This window comes from Myotis davidii, unplaced genomic scaffold (assembly GCF_000327345.1).
Source record: "Myotis davidii unplaced genomic scaffold, ASM32734v1 scaffold44, whole genome shotgun sequence".
Lineage (NCBI taxonomy): Eukaryota > Metazoa > Chordata > Mammalia > Chiroptera > Vespertilionidae > Myotis > Myotis davidii.
In genome coordinates, this window is record NW_006299705.1 from 11,621,758 (window position 1) to 11,629,541 (window position 7,784).

Genomic DNA, 7,784 nt, shown 5'->3' on the forward strand with positions numbered 1-7,784 from the left:
AGGACCGGTTAAAGAACTGGCAGAGAGCCCGATTCCAGTTATTATACTGTCAGCATTTACATATAAAGGTATTTTATACAAAAGACACACATTTCTAAATTGTGAAGAAAAAGAGCCCCCCCCCCCAAAAAAAATAACTACTGGAGCTAGGGTAGTCAGAAATGTTTGCGATATAATATTTCCTTTGAGAATTAATAGCCATATTCTGGGAAGGAGATAACATTAGTATTAAATTTAAATACTTGCATAATATTTAATACAATAAACAATGTGATATATATATATATATATATCCTTTATGCCAAACTTTATCAATGAGTTTGCTAACTTTCATCCAAAGTCCAAACAGAAGGCAATTTAAGAGACTTAAAATTGTTTGTGTTAAAACAGCTATTTATTTGACTTGACCTAAGTAGCAATGCATATACTGAGATACCAATACGAATTGTGAAATGTATAGACTACCATAGCCAGGGTGTTACTTTTTGTCCAGACCAATTAAGAAGCCCTCTATCAAGCCAGCACTTTGGCAAGGGAAGGGGATGCACAAAGGTATACCCTGACAGACAGCCATGCTTTAGTTCAAACTAATCCCAAGAATTAGCAGCTCAAAAGCATAACCCAGAGCAAATCAGTCTTGGGGAGACTCCGAGGAGCATCTCTCCACAGTGAACTCCAGGCTAAATCTTAAGGCATGTACTTCAAGGTCACAGAACATTCTATGAAATATTAAAATCTACCAGTCTCCACATGCTCCACCGTATCAAACATGCTAATGACGCGAACTAACTTCATGAAACTTTAAACACAATGATGTGACAAGAACGAGTCAGGAGTGATTTCAATAACTGATGGCAAACGGATAAGACTATCTAAAAAGTTACTTTTAGCAACAGACAGGGAAATCATGGAATCTAACGAAAAGAATGGACAACAACCCTCAACTTCAGCCTCCAAAAAAAAGACACAGGGGTAGACCCAGTGCTGTGGCATATCCTGATGCAGATTTCAGAAACAATACCCAGGCTATTTCTATTTTCCTCGAGAAATGTCAGAGGTACTCACATGAAGGAAGACCAGGTCAGATTAGTCCTTGGGATATTTTCCTTTCTTAAGAGAGGGAGAGAAAAACACACAACAATAATCTTTACTTCGGCCAGCCTTGAAGTGCTTCTCCACCTGATTCAAACATGCAGCCACGGCGACCCACACAGAATCTTCAAAGTCAATCCAATAGCAGCCCGAAGATGTCTGGGTGTACGCGTGTGCTCAAGTGTCTGTGACTGCGAGCAAAGCAAGCAGAGAGCTGGAGACGAGGTGTGCGTGTGAACGCGCGCGGAGGGGGCGCGCGCGGGGGAGGCGCGCGCGGGGACGCGCATTCGCGCGCGCCAAGGCCGCTCGGAAGAGGAGGTGGTGGAGGAGGAGGAGGAGGAGGAGGAGGAAGAGGAGGAAGAAAAGGAGGAGGAGGAGGAGGGGAGAGTGGCTCTCAGCGGCCGGTGGATTAAAAGTAACCAGACTCGTCCAGAAAACTGCGTCCAGGAAGGAAGTGACAGAAGACGAATGGGAAAAGGAGAGCTGCTCACTGCCTTTGAAACGTCGCGTAAAAAGGCGGGGGGGCAGGGGGAGTGGTGGAAGGATATTGGGAGGGGAGGCGGGGGTGGCCGGGAAAACGGGTGCACACGGGCTCAGGGCTCTAAGCAGTACGAACCATCGTGCCTCTTGCCTTCTTTTCCCCCTTTATTTTGTCCTTGCCTTTGCCTCGCGCTGCCTTTCCTCTTAGTCTCTCTCCCTCACAATCCCAAACCGTTGACTCTCTCCTCGCGAGCTGGAGAAATCATCAGTTTCACTCTTGCAAAAGGGGGGCGGGACTAGACCTCAGAGCATTTTAATAAAACAAACATACAGCAGTTCGCTCCTCACCCCTCCAGTCTCAACTAGATTGATAAATTACTCCACTACACTACTTTAATTATGTATATGGTATGCAGAATAAATCACTGAACATCAGTACCTCAATCAAGCACTTTTAAATGATAATTGCATCTCGGTGAATCAATCTTCCCATTCCTGACATTTTGCTAATTTTAGTTTTACGGTGGGGTAACGGCACATGCCATACGCAAACCTAATGACAATCCTTTATTGCACGAAATGAAGACAACACCGCGAGCGGCGGCTCCCGGCTCCCTGCCCGCGCCGCCGCCGCCGCCGAGGACCCTCCGAGAACCGAGTCTCCGGCTGCCGCGCGCTCACTCCCCGGGGACGCGGCGAGCCAGCCAGCAGGAAAGTCCTTCTAAAGTCGGGATCTTTCCTCTGACCAATAGGAGCGCGACCCTAATAGTTGGTCTTGTGACTTTTCTCCCGCCGGGAGACGCGTTAACCACTTCATCCTCCCGGCGTCGGAGCGCGCCCGCGTTACTTACGCTAGAGCCGCGGTCCAGGATGTCTGCGGCGCCCGATTCCAGCGCGCTCTTCCTGCACGCCCACAGGACGCGGCTTTCGGCCCTGAGCGGTTGGAGGGCTAGAGGGTTAGCCTAAATGCGTCTCAAGTGTTACTCATGTAGAAATAATGAAAGAATTACCAGTCCTTGAAATCTCGACCTCATCACGGGGCCGTGAACTTTCTAATCAGTTTGGAAATATTTACCGAGGCGGCAGCTTCCTCGGATATTTCCCCCCTCCCTCCTCCCACGCTATCTCTTCTACACCTTACTGGATTTTCTCCAGGGCATTTCACATGTAAACCAAACGAACTTCCCAGATGCATTAAGCTTCCCTATCCGATAGCTGATGACTTCACTTATCCTGAAGAGTTTCAGCTGCACAGGAAGCAGAAATAGAGGCTGATAAGGAATATACTACTCACGTTAAAGTTTAAAAAGTAAGTTAACGTTAAAGATTTAGGACAGGTTAGTAGGGATTGGGCACCTCCCTTCCCTAGCCAAATTACACACCACACCCAGTAAAGCCAAAGATAAAATACACCAACTTGTACACAAACCTTGACAAGATTGCATGCCAGTAGAACTATAGGTTGTATAAAATGTTCCAATCAAATTAAAACATTTTAAAAGGTAGAAGGGAAAATACATTGGGAAAATAAACACATGGAACATTCAAGAGTATGCAATAGTGAAATACCTAGCTAACTAAAGATTTTCTCCTCACTTTAAAAAAAATCCTTTCAGCACTATGTTTAACCCAATGACTAGTTGCATTTCCGGTTGAGTTCTGCACTCTGCCGTGGGGGAGGACAGTGTGATTCCAAAAGCCTCCTGCTTCATTGCTGAGGTATTTGATGTAACGTTTCTCAGAAGAGTGGGCTCAGCAGTCAGGTGTCTGCCCCAAGGCTTCCCTTGAAAGGGGAAGGTGGGTTTTGCAGGCAAGTACGACTAGATCCGAACCATCCTCAGGCTTCTGGCTCATCACCATTGTGACTATCACACAGCTAAAGTAAAACTCTTGCTTTTGTTATAGGAAAGCATGGCAAACTGTCACAAAGCACCAGCCATCTGAGGCAGTATTAGTTCTTGCAGATTGGCATCTACAATATATTTGTTTGCCGGTTTGTTTGTCACCTAGTGAGTTTGCTACTACTATGCATTCATTTTAATAACATGGCAGAGGTAATCTGTATCAGGTTTTCATTTAAGGTACAACGTCTAAAAAATCCAAAAGTGTAAAGGTGCGCAGACATTTTGAATACTAAGATATGTCTATATATGGTGGTAAAAGTGAAATTTCATGTTTTCCAGGTTCACAAACATCCTGACAAAGCAAACCATTTGCAGGAACATCTAAGTTTATTGCCATAATACCTGAAATTAATGTAATGAATCCTTAACATTACATTTCATATGAGCAAATAGACATAGGCAATTCATGACTTTCAACCATACTATTTATGATGGGTCATATACATATTTAACATCGTACACTTCAGTTTTATATTGTTTTCCTTCAAAGAGAAAATATCTTACCCCTTAATATTTTTAAGAATCATAATAAACACTTTAAACAAATCCATAATTATCAATGACAGTACAAGCATTCAAAAGTATATATAACCTCACATGGTGGATAATTTGAAATTAATTTGGATCTGGAATGTATTACAATTGGCCTTTTAAAATATAAGCTATTCCCCTCAACAGATTTAGCTTAATTATGTGTGATCCTAATTTAATCTTAGCATTAGTTTCTTTTCCATGAGCTTTTATAGTTGAAGTGGAACAAAAGAGGTTGTATAGAAATATACAATAGAGTCATCTGGGATTTAAAATTATTCATTGGTAATCTACAAAGTGGTTAACCCAAAATGTGTTTTGTATTCTTCTTGAAATACTTCAGGATTTTTTAAAACAAAACAAAACACCAAAATCATCCTAATCCTTGCCGCCTAATGGCGCTTGGCTAGGATCAGAATGTTTCTGGTGTATGGAGAAGCTGGTACTAGGTATTAGGAGGCCTGGATTCTCTGGTTCAAGATTGGAGCCTAATGAGTGTGTCTTTTCTGGGGTTCAGTTTGCTTATGTGTTAAATGAATTTTCCAGTCTCTTCCAGTTCTATGATTGCAAAATAGAAAATTCATATACCCTTTAAAGCCAATTGGAAACTTGTGGCCTATCCTTTTAAAAGGTGATACTTCCTTTAAGAAAAAATGGTGTCTGGAATTGATGTACTGTTTAAACCAGCTTTCCTCTCCCCACCCACCATCACCAAATATTTCCTTCATTAAATAATTATCATGGGCTTTATTATACATTAAATATATTAACTTGTTTTTCCCACAGAAGAATTGCTTAACAATATATTTAATTAAAATGCCACAGAAGTTAGAGAGAGCATGATGCTCAGGATTTAACTCTAGAAAAAGCTAACTTCTAATTTCTCTTCAGGTTGCATACCATTTTACCCCACCCTGCTCTTTACTACTCCCCTGCATTAAATCAGCAGTCTACTAACACCTTGTACACGGGGTCTGCCTGCCTTTAAGCATGACCCATGCTGGGCGTAGCTCTTGTAGTGAGCTTAAAAAATATATTTTAAAGTAAGCTGGTCAGTTGCCACAGCAACCCACCCTAAAATGAAGAAAGGCTGTAGATTAATCTACCCCTCAAGATTATTCAGCTATATAGTATACTATATAGCATTTAATTGTGCAGAATACTTTCAACACAAACATGATAACTGAATATAGAAGTGCAGAAAAATATTAAAAGGTAATAAGATACAAATTCCAAGAGCACTAAAATGTTATTTATTTTATAGTTAGAGGTGACACACATGACTTTCTCTGACATGGATTAATTGTAAAAGAGACTTGTGAAGATAGGCCCTAAAAGGGGACATGAGCTTTAAGCAAAATGGCATGGTATTGCTTATAATATAAAGCGTGTAATGGTTATATAGCTCTTTACCACTTTTAGATACATCTATATCATAAATACCTAAAGACAAAGAGTTTGGCAGTTTTACCTCTATGAATTAACCTTGTGGGAAATGATATAACGAATGTTGAGCACTCACCACATACACATACAGTCATTTGCCTTCCATTCTTTACTTCATCTCTTCATAGAAGTTACTTCACAGTTTGCAACTCTTCTTTGGCACCTTAAAATGTGTAAGAACAAAATGATATATAGTTAAAAAAAATTTTTTAAGGATGTTGATATTAAAGTACATTTGCATAAATTTATTTCTAAAGCCTAATCTGTAGAACATTAATGTTAATTCTAGTATTAAACCAAATGAATGTGTATTGAACATAAAGTAATGAAAATTATCATTAATTGTGGTAATACTTATAACCTTAAATATATGCAGTGCCAAATATCTAAATTTCAAAAATTCTTTCGGTACCGCTCTTTCGAATGCACAGTATACATCATATGGACTTCTTGTGACTGAGAATCTGCAACGTACAAAGGATTTGTCATTCTAAGCCAAGGTTTAATCATATCTTCTATCTCATCTCTAAAGATCCTACATTTATTTTAATTTTAGAATGGTGAAGAATTACAAGGAAGACAGTCAAATCCATAATATCCCAAAAGCTAATAAAATTTGAGGTTGCAACTGAAGTTGCTGAAAGGGCTTGGTTTATATGTTGCCTAAAGGCCAATTTTAAATACTTTGGGATTAGTGATGTAGAATCAGTACCCTTTATGAATTCTATTATGAAGAATGCCTTTTCTTTCCAGGCTCTGTTTAACTGCATGAGCACAAATGCCCCTGTGTCCGAATCTGTTTGAAACTAGCTATCTCTGAGAACACAAATGAACTTTTTTCCCTTGGTTTCAGAATGGGTCTAGTCCTCCCAACCTTGAGACATATCAGGCCATGCTGGTCAATATCCATCCTCTCATTTGTATTTGCCAGAAGACGTTTCACAGTGAAGTCATTAAGATTTATGAAGTCTCTATATTTGGTTTGACATCCTTAAGATTTATTTTTATTTTTTAAGTTGCTTCAGAGTCAAGGAGAAATGAAGAATTTTGGATACTTTTATTTCAGGGGTGTTAGCTGAGTTTAAATCATTTAGGCTCAGGCCCACAGTGAGTTAGTCTCAACTTGGCGATGGGGAGCCAGTGCCAGGCGACCTGGTGAATTCTCTTTTTCCCCTGCTCTGTTTGGTTTTACAGGCTATTAGTGGGGATCATTATATACATCTCCCAGGGCCATTTCGCCTTATAGAAATGCAATCTTCATGAAGCAATGTCTGAAAGATATGTTAAGGTTTTTAGAAATGCCACCACAAATTATGATACATTTCTTCCTTTTCTTGGATCAGTATGCCCAAATAAGGCTTGATCTGTAATTTGACCAAGAATGTGTGGCTGATGAAAAAGTTATCCCTATGCACGGCTAAATTTAATGGACTTTACCTTTACTTATAAAATTGTTAAATGTTCATCGGAACATTGATTCTATCTCTTGAAATATCACAGAAACCTTCAATTCAAAGGACGGATTTTCATACTTCCTCTTTTAACTCTTTCTTCTAGATACCTCTCTCTGTGTGTACCCTTTAATTTTTAAAGATCTTTGTGCCCACTTCTTTGTCTGGAAAGCAGAGGACTGGGATTCAGTCCGACGGCCTCTTACAGACCCAGACGGGGGACGCCTCTGGTTTCAGCAGCTCACTTCGCTAAGTTATTGATCGCAGGCACAATCCCTCCGGCTGATTTGTGTGGAGAGGGAATCCGCGCTGGGTGGGCGGTCAGCAGCGGCGCACCAGTCACAACACCGTGCAACGGTTACGGGTCCTCCCCTCGGCACCGATATATTCCTTCCTCTGCCCACTTCCCTGGCCCCTTCTCCCTACTTGCCCCCGGGCGGACGGAGGTGAGGGGTGGGGGCTTGGAGGGGTGGGTGCGCCACGTGCTTGCGCTCCGGGCGAGGAGCGGGCGGGTTCGGGACCCTTCTGGGGGTTCTCTGGGCCCAGGCGCACGTCCAGGGGTTGCTGCCCTGGCGGCGGGTGTGTCCCGAGGGCGGATTTCACAGTTTGGGGAAACGCGGCCGTGGTTTGGTGAAGAGGCCGCGTGGCAGGTTCTGGGGAATGGAGGAGGGCGCAGTGGTGGTGTTGGGGCTTTGGAAGCGGGCGGTGGTGCCAAGGGAGTTGCCCGACCGGTCTGGTTTGGGGATATTTCCCCGTAGGTCGGTTAAAGACGACTCCAAAGAGCCCGGGATGAGCTCCGAACGACGCGAGAGTGAACTCGCCCCGGACCCAGCACAAAGCTGGCACAGTGCGCGGCTGGCGGCGCGAGCGGCTGGGGGGG

The 7,784-nt window shown here is 42.4% G+C and overlaps 1 protein-coding gene across 14 annotated transcripts in view; it reads right to left on the reverse strand.

Annotated features, from left to right (window-relative positions):
* The window catches only part of MEF2C (myocyte enhancer factor 2C), a 158,926-nt gene that overhangs the window by 137,421 nt on the left and 13,721 nt on the right, over window positions 1–7,784 (reverse strand). For 2 of the 14 annotated variants that reach the window (XM_015571607.1, XM_015571605.1), the window contains exons 1-2: window positions 1,709–1,820; window positions 1,066–1,110 (exon numbers count right to left, since the gene is read on the reverse strand). The gene's annotated coding sequence lies outside the window, so the exon portion shown is untranslated. Of the gene's footprint in view, window positions 1–1,065; window positions 1,577–1,708; window positions 1,821–2,423; window positions 2,626–5,529; window positions 5,617–7,784 lie in introns of those variants that run through there. The other 12 variants (XM_015571612.1, XM_015571606.1, XM_006775517.1 and 9 more) reach the window with 9 other exon arrangements.